Here is a 9,043-nt window from a genome sequence, read left to right as displayed (position 1 = left end):
CTGTCTTACTGTGTTGAGGTGTGGGGAACACTGGGTCTGTAGTCTGTGTTGAGGTGTGGGGCACACTGGGTCTGTAGTCTGTCTTACTGTGTTGAGGTGTGGGGAACACTGGGTCTGTCTTACTGTGTTGAGGTGTGGGGAACACTGGGTCTGTAGTCTATCTTACTGTGTTGAGGTGTGGGGAACACTGGGTCTGTAGTCTGTCTTACTGTGTTGAGGTGTGGGGAACACTGGGTCTGTCTTACTGTGTTGAGGGTTGGGGAACACTGGGTCTGTAGTCTGTCTTACTGTGTTGAGGTGTGGGGAACACTGGGTCTGTAGTCTGTCTTACTGTGTTGAGGTGTGGGGAACACTGGGTCTGTCTTACTGTGTTGAGGTGTGGGGAACACTGGGTCTGTAGTCTGTCTTACTGTGTTGAGGTGTGGGGAACACTGGGTCTGTAGTCTGTCTTACTGTGTTGAGGTGTGGGGAACACTGGGTCTGTAGTCTGTGTTGAGGTGTGGGGAACACTGGGTCTGTCTTACTGTGTTGAGGTGTGGGGAACACTGGGTCTGTCTTACTGTGTTGAGGTGTGGGGAACACTGGGTCTGTCTTACTGTGTTGAGGTGTGGGGAACACTGGGTCTGTCTTACTGTGTTGAGGTGTGGGGAACACTGGGTCTGTAGTCTGTTGAGGTGTGGGGATCACTGGGTCTGTAGTCTGTGTTGAGGTGTGGGGAACACTGGGTCTGTAGTCTGTCTTACTGTGTTGAGGTGTGGGGAACACTGGGTCTGTAGTCTGTCTTACTGTGTTGAGGTGTTGGGAACACTGGGTCTGTAGTCTGTGTTGAGGTGTGGGGAACACTGGGTCTGTCTTACTGTGTTGAGGTGTGGGGAACACTGGGTCTGTAGTCTATCTTACTGTGTTGAGGTGTGGGGAACACTGGGTCTGTAGTCTGTCTTACTGTGTTGAGGTGTGGGGAACACTGGGTCTGTCTTACTGTGTTGAGGTGTGGGGAACACTGGGTCTGTCTTACTGTGTTGAGGTGTGGGGAACACTGGGTCTGTCTTACTGTGTTGAGGTGTGGGGAACACTGGGTCTGTAGTCTATCTTACTGTGTTGAGGTGTGGGGAACACTGGGTCTGTAGTCTGTCTTACTGTGTTGAGGTGTGGGGAACACTGGGTCTGTAGTCTGTCTTACTGTGTTGAGGTGTGGGGAACACTGGGTCTGTAGTCTGTGTTGAGGTGTGGGGAACACTGGGTCTGTCTTACTGTGTTGAGGTGTGGGGAACACTGGGTCTGTCTTACTGTGTTGAGGTGTGGGGAACACTTGGTCTGTCTTACTGTGTTGAGGTGAGGGGAACACTGGGTCTGTAGTCTGTGTTGAGGTGTGGGGAACACTGGGTCTGCAGTCTGTGTTGAGGTGTGGGGAACACTGGGTCTGTAGTCTGTTGAGGTGTGGGGATCACTGGGTCTGTAGTCTGTGTTGAGGTGTGGGGAACACTGGGTCTGTAGTCTGTCTTACTGTGTTGAGGTGTGGGGAACACTGGGTCTGTAGTCTGTCTTACTGTGTTGAGGTGTTGGGAACACTGGGTCTGTATTCTGTGTTGAGGTGTGGGGAACACTGGGTCTGTCTTACTGTGTTGAGGTGTGGGGAACACTGGGTCTGTAGTCTATCTTACTGTGTTGAGGTGTGGGGAACACTGGTTCTGTAGTCTATCTTACTGTGTTGAGGTGTGGGGAACACTGGGTCTGTAGTCTGTCTTACTGTGTTGAGGTGTGGGGAACACTGGGTCTGTCTTACTGTGTTGAGGTGTGGGGAACACTGGGTCTGTAGTCTGTCTTACTGTGTTGAGGTGTGGGGAACACTGGGTCTGTAGTCTGTCTTACTGTGTTGAGGTGTGGGGAACACTGGGTCTGTCTTACTGTGTTGAGGTGTGGGGAACACTGGGTCTGTCTTACTGTGTTGAGGTGTGGGGAACACTGGGTCTGTCTTACTGTGTTGAGGTGTGGGGAACACTGGGTCTGTAGTCTATCTTACTGTGTTGAGGTGTGGGGAACACTGGGTCTGTAGTCTGTCTTACTGTGTTGAGGTGTGGGGAACACTGGGTCTGTAGTCTGTCTTACTGTGTTGAGGTGTGGGGAACACTGGGTCTGTAGTCTGTGTTGAGGTGTGGGGAACACTGGGTCTGTCTTACTGTGTTGAGGTGTGGGGAACACTGGGTCTGTCTTACTGTGTTGAGGTGTGGGGAACACTTGGTCTGTCTTACTGTGTTGAGGTGAGGGGAACACTGGGTCTGTAGTCTGTGTTGAGGTGTGGGGAACACTGGGTCTGCAGTCTGTGTTGAGGTGTGGGGAACACTGGGTCTGTAGTCTGTTGAGGTGTGGGGATCACTGGGTCTGTAGTCTGTGTTGAGGTGTGGGGAACACTGGGTCTGTAGTCTGTCTTACTGTGTTGAGGTGTGGGGAACACTGGGTCTGTAGTCTGTCTTACTGTGTTGAGGTGTTGGGAACACTGGGTCTGTATTCTGTGTTGAGGTGTGGGGAACACTGGGTCTGTCTTACTGTGTTGAGGTGTGGGGAACACTGGGTCTGTAGTCTATCTTACTGTGTTGAGGTGTGGGGAACACTGGTTCTGTAGTCTATCTTACTGTGTTGAGGTGTGGGGAACACTGGGTCTGTAGTCTGTCTTACTGTGTTGAGGTGTGGGGAACACTGGGTCTGTCTTACTGTGTTGAGGTGTGGGGAACACTGGGTCTGTAGTCTGTCTTACTGTGTTGAGGTGTGGGGAACACTGGGTCTGTCTTACTGTGTTGAGGTGTGGGGAACCTGGGTCTGTCTTACTGTGTTGAGGTGTGGGGACACTGGGTCTGTCTTACTGTGTTGAGGTGTGGGGAACACTGGGTCTGTCTTACTGTGTTGAGGTGTGGGGAACACTGGGTCTGTAGTCTATCTTACTGTGTTGAGGTGTGGGGAACACTGGGTCTGTAGTCTGTCTTACTGTGTTGAGGTGTGGGGGAACACTGGGTCTGTAGTCTGTCTTACTGTGTTGAGGTGTGGGGAACACTGGGTCTGTAGTCTGTGTTGAGGTGTGGGGCACACTGGGTCTGTAGTCTGTCTTACTGTGTTGAGGTGTGGGGAACACTGGGTCTGTCTTACTGTGTTGAGGTGTGGGGAACACTGGGTCTGTAGTCTGTCTTACTGTGTTGAGGTGTGGGGAACACTGGGTCTGTAGTCTGTCTTACTGTGTTGAGGTGTGGGGAACACTGGGTCTGTCTTACTGTGTTGAGGTGTGGGGAACACTGGGTCTGTAGTCTGTGTTGAGGTGTGGGGAACACTGGGTCTGTCTTACTGTGTTGAGGTGTGGGGAACACTGGGTCTGTCTTACTGTGTTGAGGTGTGGGGAACACTTGGTCTGTCTTACTGTGTTGAGGTGAGGGGAACACTGGGTCTGTAGTCTGTGTTGAGGTGTGGGGAACACTGGGTCTGCAGTCTGTGTTGAGGTGTGGGGAACACTGGGTCTGTAGTCTGTTGAGGTGTGGGGATCACTGGGTCTGTAGTCTGTGTTGAGGTGTGGGGAACACTGGGTCTGTAGTCTGTCTTACTGTGTTGAGGTGTGGGGAACACTGGGTCTGTAGTCTGTCTTACTGTGTTGAGGTGTTGGGAACACTGGGTCTGTATTCTGTGTTGAGGTGTGGGGAACACTGGGTCTGTCTTACTGTGTTGAGGTGTGGGGAACACTGGGTCTGTAGTCTATCTTACTGTGTTGAGGTGTGGGGAACACTGGTTCTGTAGTCTATCTTACTGTGTTGAGGTGTGGGGAACACTGGGTCTGTAGTCTGTCTTACTGTGTTGAGGTGTGGGGAACACTGGGTCTGTCTTACTGTGTTGAGGTGTGGGGAACACTGGGTCTGTAGTCTGTCTTACTGTGTTGAGGTGTGGGGAACACTGGGTCTGTCTTACTGTGTTGAGGTGTGGGGAACCTGGGTCTGTCTTACTGTGTTGAGGTGTGGGGACACTGGGTCTGTCTTACTGTGTTGAGGTGTGGGGAACACTGGGTCTGTCTTACTGTGTTGAGGTGTGGGGAACACTGGGTCTGTAGTCTATCTTACTGTGTTGAGGTGTGGGGAACACTGGGTCTGTAGTCTGTCTTACTGTGTTGAGGTGTGGGGGAACACTGGGTCTGTAGTCTGTCTTACTGTGTTGAGGTGTGGGGAACACTGGGTCTGTAGTCTGTGTTGAGGTGTGGGGCACACTGGGTCTGTAGTCTGTCTTACTGTGTTGAGGTGTGGGGAACACTGGGTCTGTCTTACTGTGTTGAGGTGTGGGGAACACTGGGTCTGTAGTCTATCTTACTGTGTTGAGGTGTGGGGAACACTGGGTCTGTAGTCTGTCTTACTGTGTTGAGGTGTGGGGAACACTGGGTCTGTCTTACTGTGTTGAGGTGTGGGGAACACTGGGTCTGTAGTCTGTCTTACTGTGTTGAGGTGTGGGGAACACTGGGTCTGTAGTCTGTCTTACTGTGTTGAGGTGTGGGGAACACTGGGTCTGTCTTACTGTGTTGAGGTGTGGGGAACACTGGGTCTGTCTTACTGTGTTGAGGTGTGGGGAACACTGGGTCTGTCTTACTGTGTTGAGGTGTGGGGAACACTGGGTCTGTAGTCTGTCTTACTGTGTTGAGGTGTGGGGAACACTGGGTCTGTAGTCTGTCTTACTGTGTTGAGGTGTGGGGAACACTGGGTCTGTAGTCTGTGTTGAGGTGTGGGGAACACTGGGTCTGTCTTACTGTGTTGAGGTGTGGGGAACACTGGGTCTGTCTTACTGTCTTGAGGTGTGGGGAACACTGGGTCTGTCTTACTGTGTTGAGGTGTGGGGAACACTGGGTCTGTCTTACTGTGTTGAGGTGTGGGGAACACTGGGTCTGTCTTACTGTGTTGAGGTGTGGGGAACACTGGGTCTGTCTTACTGTGTTGAGGTGTGGGGAACACTGGGTCTGTCTTACTGTGTTGAGGTGTGGGGAACACTGGGTCTGTCTTACTGTGTTGAGGTGTGGGGAACACTGGGTCTGTAGTCTGTCTTACTGTGTTGAGGTGTGGGGAACACTGGGTCTGTCTTACTGTGTTGAGGTGTGGGGAACACTGGGTCTGTCTTACTGTGTTGAGGTGTGGGGAACACTTGGTCTGTAGTCTATCTTACTGTGTTGAGGTGTGGGGAACACTGGGTCTGTAGTCTGTCTTACTGTGTTGAGGTGTGGGGAACACTGGGTCTGTAGTCTGTGTTGAGGTGTGGGGAACACTGGGTCTGTCTTACTGTGTTGAGGTGTGGGGAACACTGGGTCTGTCTTACTGTGTTGAGGTGTGGGGAACACTGGGTCTGTCTTACTGTGTTGAGGTGTGGGGAACACTGGGTCTGTCTTACTGTGTTGAGGTGTGGGGAACACTGGGTCTGTCACTGTGTTGAGGTGTGGGGAACACTGGGTCTGTCTTACTGTGTTGAGGTGTGGGGAACACTGGGTCTGTAGTCTGTGTTGAGGTGTGGGGAACACTGGGTCTGTAGTCTGTGTTGAGGTGTGGGAAACACTGGGTCTGTAGTCTGTTGAGGTGTGGGGATCACTGGGTCTGTAGTCTGTCTTACTGTGTTGAGGTGTGGGGAACACTGGGTCTGTAGTCTGTCTTACTGTGTTGAGGTGTGGGGAACACTGGGTCTGTCTTACTGTGTTGAGGTGTGGGGAACACTAGTTCTGTCTTACTGTGTTGAGGTGTGGGGAACACTGGGTCTGTAGTCTATCTTACTGTGTTGAGGTGTGGGGAACACTGGGTCTGTAGTCTGTGTTGAGGTGTGGGGAACAGTGGGTCTGTCTTACTGTGTTGAGGTGTGGGGAACACTGGGTCTGTCTTACTGTGTTGAGGTGTGGGGAACACTGGGTCTGTCTTACTGTGTTGAGGTGTGGGGAACACTGGGTCTGTCTTACTGTGTTGAGGTGTGGGGAACACTGGGTCTGTCTTACTGTGTTAAGGTGTGGGGAACACTGGGTCTGTAGTCTGTCTTACTGTGTTGAGGTGTGGGGAACACTGGGTCTGTCTTACTGTGTTGAGGTGTGGGGAACACTGGGTCTGTCTTACTGTGTTGAGGTGTGGGGAACACTGGGTCTGTAGTCTATCTTACTGTGTTGAGGTGTGGGGAACACTGGGTCTGTAGTCTGTCTTACTGTGTTGAGGTGTGGGGAACACTGGGTCTGTCTTACTGTGTTGAGGTGTGGGGAACACTGGGTCTGTCTTACTGTGTTGAGGTGTGGGGAACACTGGGTCTGTCTTACTGTGTTGAGGTGTGGGGAACACTGGGTCTGTCTTACTGTGTTGAGGTGTGGGGAACACTGGGTCTGTAGTCTGTCTTACTGTGTTGAGGTGTGGGGGAACACTGGGTCTGTCTTACTGTGTTGAGGTGTGGGGAACACTGGGTCTGTAGTCTATCTTACTGTGTTGAGGTGTGGGGAACACTGGGTCTGTAGTCTGTCTTACTGTGTTGAGGTGTGGGGAACACTGGGTCTGTCTTACTGTGTTGAGGTGTGGGGAACACTGGGTCTGTAGTCTGTCTTACTGTGTTGAGGTGTGGGGAAAACTGGGTCTGTAGTCTGTCTTACTGTGTTGAGGTGTGGGGAACACTGGGGCTGTCTTACTGTGTTGAGGTGTGGGGAACACTGGGTCTGTCTTACTGTGTTGAGCTGTGGGGAACACTGGGTCTGTCTTACTGTGTTGAGGTGTGGGGAACACTGGGTCTGTAGTCTGTCTTACTGTGTTGAGGTGTGGGGAACACTGGGTCTGTAGTCTGTCTTACTGTGTTGAGGTGTGGGGAACACTGGGTCTGTAGTCTGTGTTGAGGTGTGGGGAACACTGGGTCTGTCTTACTGTGTTGAGGTGTGGGGAACACTGGGTCTGTCTTACTGTGTTGAGGTGTGGGGAACACTGGGTCTGTCTTACTGTGTTGAGGTGTGGGGAACACTGGGTCTGTCTTACTGTGTTGAGGTGTGGGGAACACTGGGTCTGTCTTACTGTGTTGAGGTGTGGGGAACACTGGGTCTGTCTTACTGTGTTGAGGTGTGGGGAACACTGGGTCTGTCTTACTGTGTTGAGGTGTGGGGAACACTGGGTCTGTAGTCTGTCTTACTGTGTTGAGGTGTGGGGAACACTGGGTCTGTCTTACTGTGTTGAGGTGTGGGGAACACTGGGTCTGTCTTACTGTGTTGAGGTGTGGGGAACACTGGGTCTGTAGTCTATCTTACTGTGTTGAGGTGTGGGGAACACTGGGTCTGTAGTCTGTCTTACTGTGTTGAGGTGTGGGGAACACTGGGTCTGTAGTCTGTGTTGAGGTGTGGGGAACACTGGGTCTGTCTTACTGTGTTGAGGTGTGGGGAACACTGGGTCTGTCTTACTGTGTTGAGGTGTGGGGAACACTGGGTCTGTCTTACTGTGTTGAGGTGTGGGGAACACTGGGTCTGTCTTACTGTGTTGAGGTGTGGGGAACACTGGGTCTGTCACTGTGTTGAGGTGTGGGGAACACTGGGTCTGTAGTCTGTCTTACTGTGTTGAGGTGTGGGGAACACTGGGTCTGTCTTACTGTGTTGAGGTGTGGGGAACACTGGGTCTGTCTTACTGTGTTGAGGTGTGGGGAACACTGGGTCTGTAGTCTATCTTACTGTGTTGAGGTGTGGGGAACACTGGGTCTGTAGTCTGTCTTACTGTGTTGAGGTGTGGGGAACACTGGGTCTGTAGTCTGTCTTACTGTGTTGAGGTGTGGGGAACACTGGGTCTGTAGTCTGTGTTGAGGTGTGGGGAACACTGGGTCTGTCTTACTGTGTTGAGGTGTGGGGAACACTGGGTCTGTCTTACTGTGTTGAGGTGAGGGGAACACTGGGTCTGTAGTCTGTGTTGAGGTGTGGGGAACACTGGGTCTGCAGTCTGTGTTGAGGTGTGGGGAACACTGGGTCTGTAGTCTGTTGAGGTGTGGGGATCACTGGGTCTGTAGTCTGTGTTGAGGTGTGGGGAACACTGGGTCTGTAGTCTGTCTTACTGTGTTGAGGTGTGGGGAACACTGGGTCTGTAGTCTGTCTTACTGTGTTGAGGTGTTGGGAACACTGGGTCTGTAGTCTGTGTTGAGGTGTGGGGAACACTGGGTCTGTCTTACTGTGTTGAGGTGTGGGGAACACTGGGTCTGTAGTCTATCTTACTGTGTTGAGGTGTGGGGAACACTGGGTCTGTAGTCTGTCTTACTGTGTTGAGGTGTGGGGAACACTGGGTCTGTCTTACTGTGTTGAGGTGTGGGGAACACTGGGTCTGTCTTACTGTGTTGAGGTGTGGGGAACACTGGGTCTGTCTTACTGTGTTGAGGTGTGGGGAACACTGGGTCTGTAGTCTATCTTACTGTGTTCAGGTGTGGGGAACACTGGGTCTGTAGTCTGTCTTACTGTGTTGAGGTGTGGGGAACACTGGGTCTGTAGTCTGTCTTACTGTGTTGAGGTGTGGGGAACACTGGGTCTGTAGTCTGTGTTGAGGTGTGGGGAACACTGGGTCTGTCTTACTGTGTTGAGGTGTGGGGAACACTGGGTCTGTCTTACTGTGTTGAGGTGTGGGGAACACTGGGTCTGTCTTACTGTGTTGAGGTGAGGGGAACACTGGGTCTGTAGTCTGTGTTGAGGTGTGGGGAACACTGGGTCTGCAGTCTGTGTTGAGGTGTGGGGAACACTGGGTCTGTAGTCTGTTGAGGTGTGGGGATCACTGGGTCTGTAGTCTGTGTTGAGGTGTGGGGAACACTGGGTCTGTAGTCTGTCTTACTGTGTTGAGGTGTGGGGAACACTGGGTCTGTAGTCTGTCTTACTGTGTTGAGGTGTTGGGAACACTGGGTCTGTAGTCTGTGTTTAGGTGTGGGGAACACTGGGTCTGTCTTACTGTGTTGAGGTGTGGGGAACACTGGGTCTGTAGTCTATCTTACTGTGTTGAGGTGTGGGGAACACTGGTTCTGTAGTCTATCTTACTGTGTTGAGGTGTGGGGAACACTGGGTCTGTAGTCT

Source organism: Salmo salar, chromosome ssa11 (genome assembly GCF_905237065.1).
Source record: "Salmo salar chromosome ssa11, Ssal_v3.1, whole genome shotgun sequence".
NCBI lineage: Eukaryota > Metazoa > Chordata > Actinopteri > Salmoniformes > Salmonidae > Salmo > Salmo salar.
Note: the sequence above shows the minus strand (reverse complement) of the source record.